General features: G+C 41.1%; 1 long non-coding RNA gene across 8 annotated transcripts in view; it reads right to left on the bottom strand.

Moving 5' to 3' along the window:
* LOC142361878 (uncharacterized) overlaps nucleotides 1-19,922 on the bottom strand; it is a 128,520-nt gene that overhangs the window by 107,818 nt on the left and 780 nt on the right. For 5 of the 8 annotated variants that reach the window (XR_012764494.1, XR_012764492.1, XR_012764493.1 and 2 more), the window contains exons 3-6: nucleotides 17,940-17,984; nucleotides 7,889-8,065; nucleotides 5,470-7,513; nucleotides 1,574-1,690 (exon numbers count right to left, since the gene is read on the bottom strand). This is a non-coding gene — a long non-coding RNA (uncharacterized LOC142361878). Of the gene's footprint in view, nucleotides 1-1,573; nucleotides 1,691-5,469; nucleotides 7,514-7,888; nucleotides 8,066-17,939; nucleotides 17,985-19,747; nucleotides 19,868-19,922 lie in introns of all 8 variants that reach the window. The other 3 variants (XR_012764490.1, XR_012764496.1, XR_012764495.1) reach the window with 3 other exon arrangements.

A 19,922-nucleotide genomic window follows, 5' to 3' on the forward strand; every position in this document is an offset into this window, starting at 1 on the left:
TAGCCACTTACAGCAGTCTTTCTGCCAGCATCTGTTTCAAGGAAAGTAACGGAGAAAAGAATGGCGTTCAGCCAGATTACCTGCCCCACTGCCTTACAAAATGGAAATGGAAGGCAGAACTTCAGAGATGAGTGGGTCAGGCTAGTCTATCTAGCTGTTTTCCTGTTAGGGGACTGGTTACAAAGAAGTTAGTCTTAGTCATCAATTTTTAGTCACTGAGGAATTAGCAGACATCTCCCTTGATCCATTCCTAATTCACATTCTTAATGCCTAATCACCTACACCAGCTAGTGTTTTCATTTCCCACATAGGTGGCTGAAGCTCTTTCAACATGAAGGCTCTCATTGCCACCCAAGTGTAAGGATGAATTTGTAAACTTCATTGTTTGCATAACATGAGCAATAAACACGTTGGAATGCTGGCAGCTGTAAGAGCATGGCCTGGCAGAATTCAGTCTGGTCTAGGCTGAACAAAGCTGCAGCCACACAGGGCATTCGTGATTGTCCGTACTCTGCCCCTAAGCAGAGACACTGGTGTACATAAATTTGACTGCAAGAAAATAAAGAGTGATTGATTGCAAAAGAAAGCTATATGCCAAGATTTTCTTCATAATAGTACATGGGGGGGGGATATTTTTTAATAGAATTAACAGACAGATGGATGAGGCTTTAGAGAGACGGAGACAGAAGTGTATAAACTTCAGCCAAATACAAAGAAATAGAAACTGCCTGGGAAAACATAACTGAGAGTAACTCAGCACGGCTTGGTATTGGGAGCTGAACTTGCAGCTTTGACAACGCTGACTTTAAGGCGACCTTCAGTGGAGCTCCTTAACAGTGTATGCTGGGCAATCGCTGGTAAATCTTTATTAATTTTAATTGGCGGCACCCATTTATAAGAACCATTAAAAAGGATAAATTGAGCCCATCCGGCGTAATGTCTTTTGTTAATTAGTTTGTCAGCACTGTTTTAATATCCCCTAATGACTTCATATTTCAGGCCTGACATTAAAGGAGACGTTGTGAGAAAGGAAATGGTCTTATCACCGTGTACATTTTTTTCTTTTTTTGAACAAAAAGTGTCCTTCCAGGCCTGACCAAGGTTAGGTGTCATTTAACTGAGACAGACAGGTACCACAAGACTTGGAAGGGCCCTGTCACCCTATCCAAACTTCACCTTGCTACTGACCAGCATGCTCTGCTGAGATTTTCTCTCTTTACAGACCCACACAATAGCAGAAGAAATTCAGAGTCATCAGTCACCAAATTCCCACCCGCCATAGCTCGTCATGGACTTGTCTCCAGTCTGAAAGCAAGATCATATGGGAAAAATATGGGAGAAAACTGAGATACAATTGCAGCAATGCCTCCCTCAAGTACAAGCAGGTTAAACCCCACAAAGCTGAAAGTCTTTTGATGCACAAGGACATGCACAGCACCAATATCCTAATCTGTCTTGGGGACGACAGTCATACAGATGAGAAGCTGATAGGGTAAGAGCATCAGCAAAGAATGCTTTGTGTATGAATCTGATTTGCAAAGGAAGATAAAGGAGAAATTATTTCTCTACGTACGATGCTTGGCCCGGAGCAAAGGGGAGTGAGCAAATCTGTGATTTTGGTGTCAACAGTTCTCTCCTTCCTCCCTTGTGCATCTTGTATTTCTTGGAATCTCACACTCAAACTGCAAGCCTGGAAGATAAGGAACTTGAGTTCAGTTACACGTGTTGGAAAAACATGGCTTTTCTACTCCTAATGAGTACAATATTTTGGATCTTTATGTCTCAAATAGGTTATGGAGATCTTACGTGAGGTTGTAAAAGCAACTTAGCACAAACATGTAACCTTTTCTCCCGAATATGTATGCACTTGATAAGTCTTATTCAATGAGAAAGTGCATAAGGTAAGGGCCAGGAGAAGGAGCAACTGTCGCTGTCACAGAAGGTAATGCAACCCATTGTTGTCCTACAGCTCCCTTTATGGGGTTAACCTGGTTTTCTTAGACACCACTATCTCCCTCCTCACAGTTCTGCCACATGTTAAATGTCTTTAAGCTGATGAAAACCGGAAGTATTCACCCAGGGAAGCGTTTCCTCACTGCGAGGTCTGCAGCAAGCTTTAGCCCTGCTCATTTTTCTACAGTGGTTGATCAGTCATTGGGAGAGATCCTGAAATAATGTTGACTTTTTGTCAGTGAAGGGCTTTGTCTCCAGAGCCAGATTCTGTAATTTTTTTTCACTGAAGATTACAATAGGTGACCAATATGAGGAAAACATCCTCCACCAGCTGATATCACATTTGATGCTTTGGAGTCTAGTATTAGATTAATTCACATGAGGGTGAAGTGAATAAGCAAGAAACAGCTAATAAGAAAATTAGCTTTTCCTCTGTCTTACACAGCTCTGGAAATCATTCATAATTCCATTAATTGTAAGGTGTTTGCATTTACACTGGTAATAGTAAAAGGAAAATTAAATCTTTAGCTAACGAAATAGCATTATTACTTTTTCTGAAATTCTGAAATTTCTGTAACCCGTAAGTGGCTCTTTATAAGCATCATACTGAGAACTGTAGAGACACATGTTCCACTTTGCTAGATCACTTTTCAGCAAAACACAAACAAGTAATAACTGTAAAGACTGAATCAGTTACTAGTTTTATTACTGAGTAAAATTCTTGCCTCAAAGTCAATGGAAATCTTCCTCTAAAGGTCTGGAGAACTAACAGGTTTTACTTTTTCCATTAAAATTTAGGGCTAATGATTTCACCACAGATTTTTTTTTTTTGATGGATACACAGTCACAGCACTTGAATATTAAAAGCGGCTCTATGATCTCCCAAAAGCCATCCTACTGTCATTGCAAGATTGTGCCATGTTTCATGCAGATTTAAAATTTTCAGGGGACTGCTAAAACTATGCTCTATGTGAAGCACAGAGTAAAAGCATGCCTAGGGTGAAACAGATATTCCCAGCAGGCTGAACACCTCTTTGAATGAACTGCCTTTGCAGCTAATAAAAGTCTTGAGGTTTTCCTCCAACCAGCCTGTCTCTTGTGCACTGATGTGCTCTACAGAATTCATCCTTTTATAATCAAAGGTCCGCATAACACTGCCAGCATCGTACGTACTTAGTCTCCACTTTGCAGCTCTGACAAATACAAATTTACATAATAGTCTTTCATTTCTATAAAACATCATTATTCATGGCAAGCATATTTCCACTCTTCGCAACAGAACAAAAACTTGTATTTCAATTGTCCCAGTATTTTCATCTTTTGTTGTACAAAAAATTATGCCTTAATTAGCTTCGCTATTGCTAGCTAGAAAGTGAAAAGAGATTATTTTTCATATGCATTAACTCAACGACAGCTGAAGCTCACCTGGGAACTGAGAAAGAAGGAAACTAATATTCCGGTTTCCAGTCACATGTAAGAGCCAGAGAGAAGAGAATGATATCTGCCACTGCCAAAATGTAGCAAACTTAGGCCGCAGTCTTCCAGTCTATTCCCATATATATTCCAACACTATTTTCACCTGTTGATATATTTCCTCCTTTCATATAAAACTTTCTGTCCTCCAGTACACCATTCTTGATTCTGGTCTTCAAAATATAGGTATCCAATAATCAAATTTCCAAATACTAATAAAATGCCTGTATTTTAATAATATTTTTTAATGTTTGAAAGTGCAAACCTGTGCCTAAGGTATTTCAGGTACTATAATAACATTTTAATACTTTTTTGTAAATTTTTAATAAATTATAATTTTTATCCAAAATTCAGCTTGCCAAATCAAAAAAAAAACCCACATCTTAGCATGTAAGAAATGGGGCACCCATTAAAATAACCTGACTAGTCTAAATAAGCCTACACAAATAATTTTATGAATGTATATGAACAGAACTGCAGGAAGGCCCCATCCATGACATACAAACCCTGTATGTGCCAGCACAAGTTACCTGACTGGCCCTCCACGCTGGTTCTGGCCTCATTACCTGCTAGGAATCACTGAGGAACTTACATAGATTTAGGTGTGCCTGGATTACAGTGTATATGTTGAAAATTTTCCTTTCCCTGAGAGAGTATCAAGTCGGAGGAAGACCGAGCTCACAACCCATATTTACAAGAACACCTTTTTCTTAATAAAGCTGTTATTAATAATAAAATCAAGCTGTTAATAGCAGATAACTCCACACAATACATCCACACAGCTCACTCATATGCACACCAACACACTAACTTGTAGTTATCACATTGGAGCAACAGCTGGGAGGCCAGCCCCAGCCACCTCAGCAGCAGCAGAGGATTGTGCTGATATAACAAGGGCTCCCAGGCAGGTGTTCAGAAAGTACTTCAAGCGGCCCCTTGTTTCAGCTGGTGTGTATATATATACCTGTAGTTCCTGTCTGCAAATAGCAGCCGCCACACTCTTGGATGTGGTGTGAGGCATGCGTCCCACTGTTGATCCTCAAGTTTACTGGTGGCCTTCAACAGATTTGGCTGACTCATATGCTAATAAATCCATGGTTCTTGACTCAACAGCATTACTAACCTCTGGACCTTATCAGGTTTTGGGAGACTTTCAAACATGACCTCTCAGCACACACTTTTCCCCTCTTTGACTTGCTGTCTTCTGGTGTCTATTTCTACTCCCACATCCATAAATACCTATAGAGCCCATTCACACTCACACAGAAGGGGCCTTTACAACACACACAGGAGATCTGACGCTTCTGGGAAAAAGCAGAGCTGTTAGGTGGTACTATATGTACTGTAATGTTATATGCAGTAGCTCAAGGATATATGGGGTGCCAACAGACCTGTGAATATCAGAGTAAAAGCTACAAATTGAATTGTTTACAGTGAATATGAATCTTTTTTTAGGAAAACAACTAAGAGCTATAAAGGTAAAACAAAGGTAAAGTAAATCAAGCGTTTTTTTATTTAGCATATTATTTAAATTAGTGATTTTTAAAAAGCTCAAAATCAGGCATTTAAAAATAATTTCACAGAAACAACTCTGAAAATAACCCAATGTTTTGGTTTCGGCTGCCGCCGGCAACAAAAGCGCCACGCGGCCGCCCCTCCCCCCGCCGGCGTGCGGAGGAGAATGGAAAGAAAGAGGCAGAAACTGGTGGGTCGGGATAAGGGCAGTTTAACAGAACAGCAAACAGAGGGAAAACAGGAACAACAACGATACAAATAAGGAGAAAACACAACCACGAACCGTACAACAGCCGCTCTCCCGAAACCGGACCGGCGCTGCGCCCGCCCAAGCCGCGAGTGCGTTCCCGCCGCGCCGCCCCCCCCCACCGGAACCCAGCGTGACGTCACATGGTATGGAATACCCGGCTCTGTATGGCCAGGTGGGGTCAGCCCCCACCCCCCGGCTGTGCCCCTTCCTGGAGTCCGGTGAAAATTAACCCTGTTCTGGCCAAACCCAGGACACCCAAATTTTTTTTTTTTTTTTACCTGTTTTGATCATCTGTCAACAGATCGTAGGCGAATTTCTCATCAGAATCAGCTTTGTAGCTTATATCAGCACTGGAAAAAGCAATTGCCTGATTTTCCCCCATGGGAAAAAGGACAGAAGGAAACAGAATAAATTACATGAATTTGTGTAAAATCACAAATGTCATTATCTGTTACTGTCATATGCTCCTAAATCCCACCATGATTTAGCCACCAACTTCTTAGTCCTGCATCACACTGGGCATTCAGCATCAAAGGAGAGTACTGCTATGCTATGTTAGCTTGCGCTTACAGTTACAGCTCTCAAACCACCTTACAAAAACTGCCCAACATCCTCATCCGCATTTTGCAAAGCAACTGAAACACAAAGATAATTTATTTGATGTTGGTGGCAGAATCAAGATACATCTGCTTATATTTTTCCTGGAAAAATACTGAACTTTTTTTTAATATATGGAGGGCTAGAAAGTCGACGCTGCATATTTCTCAGCTCTCTTTTGACAAGAAAACTATTAATCTTTCCCAATTTCCCTTATTTTCTTCAGCATCCCCCTCTCTCTAACTTTTTCCCAAACCAATTCTTGGTCACAAGTGATAGAAACCTTCGGTACTAATCTTTCCAACCCCAAATATTCTGTGATTCTGTCATTCCCTTTCTGTCTTCAGACCTGTCTCAGATAATCTCACAAGTTTCTATTAGTCCACTGCTTTTTATAACGAAAACAGTTGCAACTGTAATAAAAATAATGTCAAAAATAAAATGGTTTTATAATGATGTTCATAAAGGAATAAAAACTTACAGAAGCTAATTCATAGGAGTTCCATGGACCCTATTCACAGGACTACACTAAAATTTTCTCACGGAAGAGAAAGTAGGCAAAGTCAAACAAACGTGAAGATAAATTTCACTTTAGTGAATTGTCTCCAATCATCTGATATTTCACCCCTGTCCCTTGTTATCAAGTTTTATCCAAGTAAAATAATCCACTGAATAATTCATGTGAATAGTCTTGGTCTGGAGCCTATGTACAATGAGTTCCTAACATGTGTTTTTTAATGCGTATAATCTTACTTCCATTCTTCAGCCAAAAATAATGTAATTGTGAAATAAATTTCTTGCCAAGAAGCTCCAGGTTCACTTTGTGGGACCACTCCACATGAAACTCACTATTTGTAATGAGAACTTTCAATCAATTTGTTCATAACAACATCGTTTCAGAACCAGGAGAAGGACACTGAAGAGACAAGTGCATTTCAGATTTTGTCTGAATAATCCTGAGCTGCTCTCGGTATTTGCCTACCTTTATGGAGCAACATCAGCTGGATCCCTCTAATGATCTCAGGAAGAAAACCCAGCACAAGACAAGATGAAACAGTGCTGCTAAGCCCAGCTGAACACTGAGACTGGGCAATGAAGGTAGTGAGTTGCCACTAGATGACAGAGAGCATCTCCACCTTCGATTTTACCTTGGTAGACAACAGCAGAGAGGGCCTTTGAAAGCACTGAACATGACAGTCTCTCCCTGCCTTCCCCCCATTACGTCATCGATGGGCCTCTCACAACAAGCAGAAGGAAATTGGGCCAGGGACAGGTGAAGTGCCGATAGCCAGGTTTTACATGCGCAATTTAACAAAGATTGAGCACTGTATTTGGGGAGAGAGGAGGGCGAAGATGCTCTCAGTCTCATCTGAAAAATGCATTGTGATGCCAAAATAGGACTGTAGCAAAGTGAGTGCAGTCATCTGCTTCACTATCCACACCATGAGACCGGTGTCAACAGAAGGTGCCTCGTGCTTTATTGCCAGGAGCTCAGCTTCGCACGGAGGAGAAAACACGCTTTCTGTTATGTTTCACAGGTCGTGGGGGCTCTCATGTCCCGCTCAGTTCTGATCTGGGGAGGTAGATTAATCAATTCAGCAGCAAAATCTTCTTCCAAGTGAAATTGTTAGGATGTGTTAACATGAGGCTTGTTTCAGAGTCAGCTGCATTGTATTGGCTTCCTGGAAAAAGTGTTTTGAAAGATGTTTGACCTTTCTTTTCCATCTGTGGACAAAAGTGTTTCAATCATATCATCTAACACATAAACAAGAACAGATTCCAACTCCCAAGTTTGAGAGCCAGAAGTATCATTACAAATAGCAAGCAGCAATCTTTGTGACAAGACAAAACAATGTGAGTTGCCAATGAGTAGCCAATATCACCAACAGGCAATATTCATTTGTCCATAAAGCTTTAAACTGTAAATTACAAGGTAAGTCCTTGCCCTGGCAGTGCTCTGAGAGACTCTACATATGCTTCTAACTCCCACTGCTGTCCTACTGCTGGAAATGTAAAAGCCTGGAGTTAACAGTGCCCTCACAATGATTATTAATGTAATGGTAGATCAAATTTATTTGTATTGCATGACAGAAAGCCTACCTGAGGAGATCCTTCAGAAGGGTAAAGATGGGTTAATTAAAATGATGGGTTAATTAAAACAAAGATAAACGTGCTGAAGTTTTCTAGAGCTGACAGGAGTTTGGCATCTCAGGAACTCTTGGAGAGGTGTCAGATGCTCAGGACTAACATTGGCATGTAAAAAGGAACCAAGAGGGCCTGGAGACAAAGAAATGTGCATTAAGACAGGCAGAAAGATGCTCTTCCTGGTTCAGGTATTTGTTTTGTCGGGTACTACTCATCGAAGTAAGGCAAGTATTTTGGGGATTACAAAGAAGGATTTAGCGGGTCTGAGGTGCTGATTCCTCAAGCCCAGACACTGCATGCCCAGCCCCCGGAAAGAGACAGAAGGACCCCATTCATTGTACTCAACCCTCAGAATCTCTTGCCAAGCAGCAGTAACATGCTTCTGGAGACAACCTGCACAATCTCATCAACTGGGCCAGGGAAGATGGCAAAAATTCACTTGGAAAGCATCAAAGTGGACAGTCCTCACACATTTTGGAGGAGCTGATTCTTTGAGATCTAGCTGTTCCTCAGTTAGATGGGTCATAGAAACAGCTCTAAATTCCCCTCAGTCAGCAGAGTAGGAGAACAAGCAAGCTCTTTCAGAAAGATTCAGGACCTTGCACTAATTCAGTTTCCGCTGTTTATTCTGCACAGAGATCTCACTCAAAACTCTCTGCCCTCAGGGTGATAGAGTAATATGAATTCACTCACATGAACTCACTCATGATCTGGCCTGGCAAAAAGGGCAATGAAATTGTTCAAAACCAAAGTATTTTAAAAGTTGGAGAAAAATCCTCACATAATTTATTTTATTAATATTTTTCACACAGCTTGCTAGAGATGGCCTAGCTACATGAAGTACAAATAATGAAATAATTTATATGGCAGTAGAACTCACACTTTCTTGGAACCAGCTATGCAGGGAATATTGATCAATTCTCTCTTCCTAACAAAATAAACCTGACACTGCCCTCATCCATGCAGAAATAACAAAGCAGGAATTGTGAATTTCTCTGTAAACTGAAAATCAAACTAATTCAACAGAAACACTTTGTTACAGTCCATATAATAAACACCTTATAAATCTTACAAGAATGAGGATTTACTTTAAACTGTGACAACAGGAAAGCTTTTACCAAAACCAGGACACCTATTCATACTTGGCACTTGTTTACTAAGTCTTTGAAATTCCTCAGACTCTGATAAAGCATGCGCTAGATAAATGGATTGTGAGGTGGACTGAAAACTTGCTGAACTGTCAGCCTCAAAGGGTTGTAATCAACGGCACAAAGTCCAGTTGAAGGTCTGTCACTAATGGTGTATGCCAGGGGTTGATACTGGGGCCAGTAGTATTTAATATCTACATTAATGGTTTGGACAATGGGACAGAGTGCACCCTCAGCAATTTTGCAGATGGTACAAAGTTCAGAGGAGTGGCTGACACACCAGATGGTTGTGCTGCCATCAGGGGGACCCTGACAATCTGAAGAAGTGGACCAATAGGTACCTCATGAAATTCAACAGAGTGAAATGCCAAATCCTGTACCTAGAGTGGATTAGCGCCATACACCAGTACAGGCTGGGGGCTGACCAGCTGGAAAGCCACTCTGAAGAAAAGGTCTAGGGATCCTGGCTGAACATGAGCCGGCAATATGCCCTTGTGGCAAAGACAGCAAATGGCCTCCAGGACTGGATGAGGGAGAGCATTGGCAGCAGGTTGAGGAAGGTGATCCTTCCATTCTGCTTAGTACTGGTGAGATCCTACCTGGAGTGCTGCATCCAGCACTGGGGTCCCCAGTACAAGACATATGAACATAGTGGAGCAAGCTCAGTAAAGGGGCACAAAGATGATTAAGGGACTGAAGCACCTATCATGTGAGAAGAGGTTGAGAGAGGTAGAATTGTTTACCATGGAGAAAGGAAGGCTCAGAGGGATCTTATTAATGTGTGTAAATACCTAATGAGAGGAAGTAAAGAAGACAGAACAGGTTCTTCTCAGTGGTATCCAGTGACAGGACAGGAGGCAATGGGCACACATCAAAACAAAGGACACTCCATTTAAACATAAGAAAAATTTAGTGTGACAGTGGCCAAACACTGGAACAGGTTGATTAGTGTGGTTATGGAGTTTCCATGCTTGGAGATAATTCATAAACATGATTGGACATGGTCCTGAACAACCTGCTCAAGTTGACCCTATTCCAAGCATGGAGCTTGGACTAGATGGTCTCCAGAGGTCCCTTCCAACCTTGTGAATCTTCACTGGACTTTAGACTCCTGCCTTGAGATGTATTGCTTTTTGTAGATAGTAAGTTCCATGATGTGGACTGAAGAGAAGAGACACAAGAGGTACTTCTTAGAACATACTATTTCATCACAACTTTAATCAATGGCTATGGATTGTTCCATGTTTGTGTATTCTGGCTGATGACTCCTTATGTATTTTTATATGCATGTAAGCGTTCAGTAGTGTCCCAGATTCAACTTTTTAAGCTGTTACAACCTTGTACTCTCCAAATAGCACAACATGAAATATCCGTATAACATCGACATCTTGCTAAATTTATGTCAGTTCTGAACTCACTGCACTCTTGAAGGTTATTCAGAAACAGAGAGAGGCAGATACAACAATAAAGGAACCTTTAAATTAGACTGTAGTTTGTAAATCGGGTAGAAATAGCCCTTCAGCTACTTTGACATGTTATTTTACCACTGTAAATCTAAAAGAAAACAACATTCTCCAGGTACATGGGCTAGTATTTTCACTAACTGATCTCTTTCTTTTTCTTCATTTTGACTTCTCCCATTTCCAGCAAACACAGCACTGTTCTAAACCAAAATGCAGAAAACTCAAACCACTTACAAGCTAATCGTCTCCTTGGGCTGTTATCACTGGTCTTTATGCTAACCACATATTCAAGTACATATTTCCTCAGTGCCTGCCTTTGTGAGAACGTTTTTTTATTATCGGTGGACTCAATTCAGTATTTGTTTCTCGTTCAGTCCATAGAATGTAAAAGCTCCAGCAATGCAATGGGGGAGGTGAATAAAAACAGACAGTGGATCTTTACTTGTTGTCACAGATATGATCTACCCTCTGAGTAGAGCTTTCATGCTTGGAAAAGCCAGATGGAAAGGCTATCTCCATGTTAGTTGAAGTAAAAAAAAATAAATGTCTGATGACTACAAAGAAAAAGGTTCTTTGAGATGGGTCTTCAAATGAAACATTTCCCTTCTTTTGCTAAACCAGAAGAAGTATGCTGACCTATAGCATAGAACAAGCGGCAATAGTTTTAAACTGAAAGAGGGTAGATTTAGACTAGATACAAGGAAAAACATTTTTATGATGGGGGTGGTGAAACACTGGCACAGGTTGCCCAGAGAGGTGGTAGATACCCCATCCCTGCAAACATTCAAGGTCAGGTCGGACAGGGCTCTGAGCAACCTGATCTAGTAGAAGATGTCCCTGCTCACTGCAGAGGGGTTGGACTAGGTGACCTTTAAAGGCCCCTTCCAACCCAAAAGATTCTATGATTCTATGTTGCAAGTGTTCTCTATAGTTTGAAAGCCTTCTAATGATACAGATTGTTCAGGACACACTGGAGGGCTTTGCAGTAGTGAGAACCAATCTTTGCTTCAGACTTTTGTGGTTCCTTGTGCGTTGGATGCATCTGGTGTCTACGTGGAACAACAGCTACAACAGCTTTTGGTTCCATTTTTTCCAAAGGCTTTCGTATGTGTTTCACACACACCAGACTCACCCTGTAAGATGAACCAGTATGCAGTAAATGAGGGCAACCAGATCTGCTCTAAAAGCACACTACTGCTCAGAAACAAAGCACTGCAGTAGATGCAGTCAATATTTGTTTAAGGTCACTGTCTACCTCTACAATAGTTTATGGATCGTCTCAACTAGAGTGAAGACTAAATATCCAACTGTGAAGCATTCTGAAGCTGTACTCCCCTAGGACAATGCAGTTCACAAATACCAGGACATGGAACTTGTGAGAGTTCACAGTGTTCTTCCTAAGGCATCTGCCTGGAAAACAGGCTTCAAGAGACCAGGCAATTGCTCCATGGCCTTCCAGCAAATGTTGCTTTTCCTTTGAAATGCCTCATCTACCACAGGAATCACATTACCAATACTGACACTCTTGTCTATCCTTTGAAAAAAAGGTTTCCCAGAAGGAAGATAAGGAATAAAACCAGCAAAAGCTAAAAAAAAAAACAAAACCCAGCACCACCAAGGAATTATTAGCTTATTAGCTCTGTCTGTGCTATTTAGACACCAGCGAGGAATTTTATTAACACTATCTGTGCTACATGGAAGGCGCTCAAGTAGCACTATATTTACTGTACATGAAAATCTGCTGAAAGCAATGTATGTTTCCATTTTCATTTAAATAAACAATTTCCTTGCATAGTGTTCCTTCATAAAACCAAAATCCTAGAAAGACTGTATTTAAAAGATGTATTAATGTTAAATCTCATAGAATTTGATATATTTTATAGTTATTTTATTGTTACAGAATTTAGATTTTTAGGCTAATATTAATAACTATGAAAATGGTACTCTCTCTCACTGGTGTGACTAAGAAATCACTGTTTTGTTGTCGAAAGCCCAGTGGTTGAGGGTTTCTCAAAATTTCTGCTATGCACAAGGAATCAACACTCAACAACATAACTGTCACAGGAAAAACAAAGCTGAATGAATACTGCAAGTGCAGACTTTCTGGCAGGACGATCACACAGCAGAGGGAGCTGTTGCCTTGAGTCACTTTTTTTCCTTCCAGCATTAGCATTGCTGTAGCTGCAAATTATTCGAAGATGAGTTTGTAGGCCAGAGTAGTAGTTTTTATTAGACCAGACATGATAGCTGAAAAAAAACCCCTCAAAACCAGAAATTCTTTCTGCATACAGCTGAGTACATACTAAGAACAAGAACTCTGCGTTTACTTAGGCATTGGTAAAGCATCCAAGAGAAAAAGCAGCTGGTACCTCTGAAGGAGAAATGCTGTGTGCTTCTGTTAAGGAAAAAGAGATAATTGCTAGTGCGAGTTTGTGGGAAGGAAGATTATCATTCACTATAAAAGTAGTATCTCCGCTGAGTCCACGGTTTATGGTAATAATTTTAGTTCCCAAGTTTGTCTGTAGAAAGTGATTAGAGAACAAGAGATGAGAGATCAGGGGTGAACCAGCCGTGTATGTGTTTGTTCTTCACTAGCTGTCTGTGAGAGTTTACTCTGGTACGTAGTCATTGCTTAGTTTGACCTATGAAGTTTCCAGGACACCATTTGGCGCAAAGGATGAACGAGGTTACATTCTTGGCAGTGAAAATGCAGCAGCTAGAGATATGGCCGATTGACTCTGGGGAGTATTATTCTTACTAAGAGACAGGAAGACACGCCAGTACGGAATGTATCCAGACAAGGTGCTGCAGGTTTCATAGCACTGTGTGTATAGAACCTGTAAGAGAAAATGTGCCCCATGCCTTACACAATTAGGGTCTCTGCGACAAAGAACTATTGTAGTACACACTATTCCCACATGAATATGGTGAAATCAGCAATAAGATGAGAGTAGGTGGACACATCCATTGATTTTAATATCTGAAAGCAACACTTGCTCTCATTCAATTTTTTAAATCTTTGCTTTTTTAAAAGAGAGAAAATATAGCAAATTTTCCATTTGTAGTCTTCTGCTTACCAAACTACATAATCATACATGTTTAGTTACACCAAGTGTTAGTCTTGGTTATCTTTTCTTTTACACCCTTTAGTTCTTACCAATATAATAAAATTAAGCATTTCAGACTTCCGTTCACTATCCAGTCAAATCAGTAAGAAGACTTAAAACTGAGAAAAGGATCTTTGCTCAACATGCATCCCAAGAAGAGCTGCTCAGTCATCTGTGAAAGGAATAATTCATCAATCTGTGATCAAAAGCAATATCTGGATTATTTTCAATAAACCAGGACAACTTAATCTATAAGGTCCCAGAAGCCAAGAATAGTAACATATAAGAATCAGTTTTATCATAACACCACTACCTGAAGGTAACCTCCACCCCTTTTTAGAGACCAGTGAGCTGATATAGATGCTGCTTGCAGCATCAGCTTCCTCCAAAGATCCACTTCTCATATTGCCCCATGCAGAGGGCATCAGTGTCTTGGTCAAAATCAGTGCAAGTGCCTCCAAGTGTGGCTGCTACCTGTATCTGCCCTGCAGCTGGCCCCATTCTCACCAGCGATCTCCTGTCACATACAGCAAAGGTACTAACTACCAAAAAGTGAAAAACGATTCAGCACCGAGGCAGGCAAGAATCACCACCAAAAGTACAAATGGATGACTGGCCACCACTGTAACCTCAATGACCAGAAACTCCACATGCAACTAGTGAGGAACTGGCCCTTTGTAACAGCTGGTTTCAGGCCAAGAAAAAGCAAGACCTCCATAGGGATGGCTGTGAATCAGCAGTCTCTACCCACAAACACAGCAAGCTGCTGCAGTTCAACCCACAAGTGTTCTTAGAATCTGCTTGCTACAGCTTTAAAAAAGGTCAAATAGAAGGTGCTCAAAACAATAGCTATGCTGTGATCCATCCGGCTGCTTTAATTGGGCAGCCAACTCTGCCTTGTGACAGACAGCTGGGACATGCAGCTAGCGAGAGACTGATTTGAGTCCACACTCAAGCACTTGCATTTCATGCAAGCACATGAATTGTACAACGGGAATTTAGGAGATGGAGCAGCTGCATTATGATACCCCTGGTATTAATACAGGCTGAGCGATGAAGGGATTGAGAGGAGCCCTGCTGAGAAGGACTTGGGGGTACTGGTGGATGAAAAGTTGGACATGAGGTGACAGTGTGCACTTGCAGCCCAGAAAGCCAACTGCATCCTGGGCTGCATCCAAAGCAGCGTGGCCACCGGGGTGAGGGAGGTGATTTTGCCCGTCTACTCTGCTCTGGTGAGACCCCACCTGGAGTCCTGCATCCAGCTCTGGAGCCCTCAGCACAGGAAAGACATGGACCTGTTGGAGAGGGTCCAGAGGAGGGCCACAAACATCATCAGAGGACTGGAACACCTCTCCTATGAGGAAAGGCTGAGAGAGTTGGGGCTGTTCACCCTGGAGAAGAGAAGGCTCCATGGAGACCTGGTTGCCACCTTTCAACACTTAAAGGGTGCTTATAAGAAAGATGGGGACAGACATTTTAGTAGGGCCTGTTATAGCATAGGACAAGCGGCAGTAGCTTTAAACTGAAAGAGGGTAGATTTAGACTAGATATAAGGAAGAAAATTTTTTATGGTGAGGGTGGTGAAACGCTGGCACAGGTTGCCCAGAGAGGTGGTCGATGCCCCATCCCTGGAAACATTCAAGGTCAGGCTGGACGGGGCTCTGAGCAACCTGATTCAGTAGAAGACATCCCTGCTCACTGCAGAGGGGTTGGACTAGCTGACCTTTAAAGGCCCCTTCCAACCCAAATTATTCTATGAAGAGAGATTTCTCTCTTAATTTGGAGACGTGCAGGCTCAGGGGGACACAACCGAGAATTACAAAATTGTGAAGGCGTTGGAGAAAGTGAGAGCAGGACTGTTACTCATCAAACGTTGCAATACTAGAAATATGGGCACTCACTCAAACTATGTGCAAGATAGGTTTAAAACAGACAAAAGCAATAACTCTCCTGTAGAAACACAGCAAGTAGTGAATTTCAGATCCCATGGGACTGAGGAGACCAATAATATCAGCAGGCTAGACAAAAGAGCAGTCTATACAAAGAGAACTAATTTATGGACAGCAGTTCTAAAACAGGTAATCGATTGGGCACGTGTACCTCCTAAAGACCCTAATCCGATGACTGTGGATGCCAGGAAAGAATGAGAGGAATGCACAACATGAAATGGTCAGGATCATGTCCTAGCCCCCTATAGCACTGTCTGCTGTTAGTGTTCGAGGCAGAAATACTAGTCTAGGTGGGCCACAGGTTTGACACAATAAGGCATTCCTTACGCTTTTATGCATGAAGCCATGGCTGGAGACAGGTCATCGACAGTATAGGCCTAAGAGGCCTGACTCACTGTAGGAAAAGCAACTGGTGTGGCTTTACCTGTGATTGCTGTCATATCACATACCATACTTGAAAAATATGTGCCGAAGTTATAATGCAATAGGCATACATTTTGAAGAAGTTCTGCTATCTGTTAGAGCATTGAAGCTAAATTTAGAATGGTTGCTCTCATATCCCAGTAGCTGTAACTACTGAAGTTTTGGAAAAATTCCTTTGCCATTCCTCCCCTATGTGCAGCTCCTGTCCATAACACTCCCTGCTCCAGAGGAACTCAGTGATGGCACTGGTCTTTGTCCCCGTTGTAGTGTGGACTTCTCCACGAAAGTTGCGTCCAGACAAGCTCACCTTATAACTTCATAAGGGAGGTGTGTAACAATGACAAGCGTGAGAGCACAGAGTTTTAAAGGAAAAATCTGTCATTTGCTGGCATTCAAATACATGTTGATTTCCTCTGAGCATGACAGATTTCACCTGTTTCCTTCCTTGTCCTTTCAGACCCCACAGCTGTGACGGATGTGTTGCTAACACAGCATATGTGCCACATATCCCTTTATCTTCCTCTCTGCATTTCTGCACCCCTGAAGAACTGAAAGGAAACAAAGCTGGGCAGAGTCATCTGGATGTATGTAAGGCCAAATCAAAGATTCATGAGACCTGACAGGTTGACACAGCTACTGCTCCTCCTAGGTATTAAATTCCACTTCTTTTCCCAGAATTTTCCATAGCTACATATGTATTTATATACTATACATCCCAAAAGCCTTCTGGAGTACAGAATTTGCTGTATTACTTTAATTGCTGGGTTAACTGCAGTGGCCATGAGTCTAAACACAAAAAACTTAACAAATTTCATGCTATAATGGATGGGTGGGGAGATTTCTGAATGTCCTTGTGACTCCCTAGGAAGCCAGGTAAGAGAGAGATTGATCTAATTTCAGTGGAGCCCACTCCTTTCTCCAGTTTGAGAAAACGTCTTTTTCCATTCTCTCGAAGCCTGCCAGGCCAGTGAGAAGGCACAATGTTTTTCATTACTGAGATTTAAAAAATGTGTCTATACACTAGCTCATTTCTTGGTGTTCCAAATTTAACCTGAGTCGCAGTGTCGTATAAATGAAGAAGCCAAGCACTGCCCAGGAGCAACACATTTTTATCTGGCTCCCGCTTCAATGGGAACTGGACAGCTGGAATTTGTCCATAAGTATGTGGTAGCAAGATGAGTTACACTGGTCCAGTAGCCTAGAAAACAAGTCTTTGAAATTACAACAGGAATTAACTTATTAAAACTACCTGTTTCCTCCACCTGGTATCATACAGGCATAATCCATTCTGTACCCTTAGACAGAATCCATTCGACAAGGTTGCCTGAGCTAGCAGACACCTGGGCTGGATGACAGAAGTCTGGTCCAGGACTAGAATCCTTCCCAGTAGAAGTGAACAGTGTCAACTCTTGTGACACAAAGAGCAATAAATGAGAAAGTTAGGTTCTCAGCATAAGAAAAGAGTTCATCTTCCTGAGATCAGTTTCTTCTCAAATAATTTTTCCTCACAGCTGAGCTATTCATGAGATTACCTCCCTCCAATATCCTAAAAAAAAAAAAAATAATAAAACCATATGATCCTAAAGTCATTCTGGTTGTGGGAAAGGGATAGCCATGTAAAAATTTTCCTACAAACAAACAATGAAATGGAAAATAGAAACAGGAAGGCATCAGAATGTGTTAAGAGTAACCAGGCCTTGGCATCAGACATCAAACTCCTCACAACCACTAGATGTCACTCCCCCCATTTTGTTCTCATGCAGAAACGCTAACATTTTTACCCGAAAAAATGGTAAGTTATCATTCTACAGAGAAGCAGAAAAATTATCAAATATGGCACAAAGCTTTCACAAACACAGCCTTTTTGCAAGCCTGAAGTAAAAAAAAAAAAAAAAATCTAGCTTTCAAATACTCACAGATCAACGTATTTTGGAGCTGAGGCTTAGATTCAGCACCACCTCCTGTTGGAAAGGGTGAAAAATATAATCTCCATAGTTATAGGTACAGAATTATTAACTGTCCAATTAATTTCCAGTTCAAATACTAACAAAGCGAATAAACTGGGTAGAAAGCAACACCTCTCAAGCCTCTACAGAGTCCATTATACTCCTAGAGTGTGAGCCTCGCACCCTGCAGTACATTCCTTATATAATATTCTCTTCGAAAACGTCTCTTTTTAGTCCACAGCCAGCTAAAAAGATTCAGCTCTTTGTACAACAATTTAACTCCCATGTAAGCCCAACTCGACACACAAAATCTGCAGTAACACATTCTCTTCTCTGTGTGAATAGATGGCACTGTGTGGCATCAAGCATTCTCAATGATACCCACAAAAAAAATGTAATGCGTTAGTGAATGCAAAAGTATCGTTACTAGGAGATTTTCAGGAAACCAGGGTAATAGTGAAGAACTGCACTGTAAAATTCTTTAAGGATAGGGCTGGATTTGTTGTAATTTGGCTGGGATTCTCTTCAAAATACTTCCTGTGCATTGTTTTCTGGTCTATGTTTGGCATCCTGATGTGCCAGTTTTCCTCTAAGCAAGGAGACATGTACTGGAATGAGGAAAACAGGAAAGACTGAGACATCGGTAAAATAAAAGCAGAGCTGTATTCTAGACCACTTTTGTACTAGGAAGTGCATTTTCTTTCCTTAAGGGTTTATATGTTTTATTTCTGGGAAGTAAACTGGAGAAAGAAGCCAAGAATAAAGGTCCCAGTTGTAAATCACCTTGTCTGAGCATCTCCAGCTTGAGCGGTTAATTCTGAGGCTCTGCATCAACCCGGTTATATTTACGACTTCAAAACCCAGTATTTTTCAAGACACAGGAAGTGCACGAACACTCTTTAACTCTAGTGACATGTAAATCAGGACACTAGTGCAGCCTCTCGGGTCCTTTCCTAATGCCAAGTGTAACTCAAGAGTTTGCAGAGGCTCGGTTTGAAGGAAATGCTGCTGACTCCTACAACAGTTTTCAAAAAGCTTTGTTCACTCCACAAGTTCTTTCAATTTTCAGTCAGAGAATTGTTCCCCTTTCATGAGAAATTTAATGGAACTCAGTTTAAAAAAAAAATGCATTTGGAGGGAATGCAGCACAGATCTCTAAAGCCCATGGAATACTTGAATCTGTCTGTGCTGCAATAACTTTATCCCAGGCATCGGGAAAAAAAAAATCTATTACCACAAAATGAGAAAGTTAAAACTGGAAACACTAAGGATCAATCTGTGAACAGAAAACAGCTCAGGACCAATTTGACTGAGAAAATAGTTAATCAAAAATTTCTTGTGGAAATATCTTTGCTCTTGGGAAATGCTAGTTTATTGAAACTTCTTAAAGAAAAATAAATTCCTGCTAAGAAATGTTACTCTGGTTCAGGGATGATTTTCTGGTCAAACCAAACAGGAGAGGCACCAATTTCAGAACATACTGGCAATTTGCAGAGTCAAAGACAAGACAGACTTAAGTACAAATTGCATGCATGATGAGACTTGGCACAGGGAATTAAACCTATGGCTCCAGATAAGTTCCTGACCCGGCTAGTCTGGGAGTAGCATCTTTTGTACACATAATTGAATGCTCACTCTGTCCCATATAAGAAAGACTCACATTATAGCCCAAGGTCAGCACACCTGTTTGGATGCAAGAAACGTATGCTTAAATTTCTATTTCACACAAAGCATTGTTGGGATTTGAAAGCAGTTCTTTTGAAAACCTAAATAAATACCCTGTGTGTTTGCATACTCATTACTCTGGTCCCGGTTAAATCTTTCAGAAGTGTCCGTTCTGTACCAGTGCAAAACAGGAAAAAGGTTCTATGGGACAGAAGCCTGTTTCCCCTCCACCTCTGGAAAAAATATCAGATAGACAGAAAGGAAATTAAGAATTTTATGGTAAAAGAA

This window comes from Opisthocomus hoazin, chromosome 7, assembly GCF_030867145.1.
Source record: "Opisthocomus hoazin isolate bOpiHoa1 chromosome 7, bOpiHoa1.hap1, whole genome shotgun sequence".
Lineage (NCBI taxonomy): Eukaryota > Metazoa > Chordata > Aves > Opisthocomiformes > Opisthocomidae > Opisthocomus > Opisthocomus hoazin.